The sequence below is a fragment of the Plodia interpunctella genome, chromosome 16 (genome assembly GCF_027563975.2).
Source record: "Plodia interpunctella isolate USDA-ARS_2022_Savannah chromosome 16, ilPloInte3.2, whole genome shotgun sequence".
NCBI classification, from domain to species: Eukaryota; Metazoa; Arthropoda; class Insecta; order Lepidoptera; family Pyralidae; genus Plodia; species Plodia interpunctella.
In genome coordinates, this window is record NC_071309.1 from 1,619,335 (window position 1) to 1,621,021 (window position 1,687).

Here is a 1,687-nt window from a genome sequence, read left to right on the forward strand (position 1 = left end):
AGAAGATGCTAATCACACTGAAGAAGTATATTTTCTATAGTTTAGTTGAACTATTATGACTCTTCTTCAGGTGTTCCAGATCTTCGATTTTTATACCTCAACAGAAATTGCTCATCAGACTGAACAATATTTTGTTAAGTCGTCATTTCTATATTCCCTATAGTTTAGCTGCACCATCATGGGTCTACATCAGGTGTTCCAGATCTTCGATTTTTATACCTCAACAGAAATTGCTCATCAGACTGAACAATATTTTGTTAAGTCGTCATTTCTATATTCCCTATAGTTTAGCTGCACCATCATGGGTCTACATCAGGTGTTCCAGATCTTCGATTTTTATAACTCAACAGAAAATGCTCATCAGGCTGAATAACTTTTGTCAAGGTGTCATTTCAATATTTCCTATAGTTAAGCTGTACCATCATTGTTCTCCATCAGATATTTCAGTTTTCAAAATAATTTATAACCTATATGTAGCCCAGGCTTAATAGCTATATAACAAAAAAGTTTCATTCAAATCCGTCCAGCAGTTCCGAAGATTAGCGTGTATAAACAGACATAGAGACAGACAGATTTTTTTTCTTACTAACAGAGTAACTGTGCCTATCTATCTATCTATAGCTGTGACTATTGCCTAATTTTATATTTATGTAAATTTATTCAATGTATAGGATTTTTTTTCTACTGTTTTATTATACTATACTTACATATTATATTATACATATATTGATTTTACTAGCCGCGCTGCGTAAGTTCAGGAATTCAGAATAGTATCTCTGTGGGTACGTACTATCCTGAATAGGCCTGATATCTATGTACGTACCCTATGTGCTATTCCTGATGACATGGCTTTTACGAATACTACCAGCAACCAGCGCAGACACACTCTCTTTCCGAGCGTTTTCCCAATTTCTTCCTCAGCCGTTGTGCCTCGGAGCCCAGGATCCGCTTTCCTACTTTTTCGTCTCCACTTCGCAACTCGCTCGTCTCCACGTCGGCAACCATCGCATACACTATTGTGAACTAACTAAATTGTGTGCAGTTTTCCTCACGATGTTTTCCTTCACCGATATAGACACGAGATTATAATAAAATTATATAGTCATAAAATAATTCTCTGCCCCAACAGAATTCATAATATTAAATACCTACTTGTCGCGGAAGATAATGGGACGGTGTAGAAATAATATCATAAAGATTATAATCTCGTTACGGCTTGATATTTTACAGTTTTCACATAATTAATGTACGGCATAGAAACACATCTCATACGTATAGTTTGCATCGAAAAGTACCTTTTTCCTGGATAAAACTATATGCTACGACCTCTGTGGCCCGGTCAGGGCAAGACTATATATGGAAAATTATATTTTTCAGATTGACTTGGGTCTTGATATACTCTTATTAATAAAAACAGACTAAAGCTAGAATAACTATGCACTAAGAATATAGTATCGTTGAATTAGTATCCCATAACACAAGTCTCAAACTTTGGGTACTGGAAAGTACCTATTATGTAATCTGTGCTTTGGGGATAACTCAATCTGTGTGTTTTGTCCCTATATATTTATTTTATTCTTAGCTTAATCCATTTCAAAGTTATTTTTTCCATTTATGGTATTAGTTAGGTTTAAAAAAATAATGAATGGATTCCTACATTTTTATAAAAAAACAACGCTTTGATTAC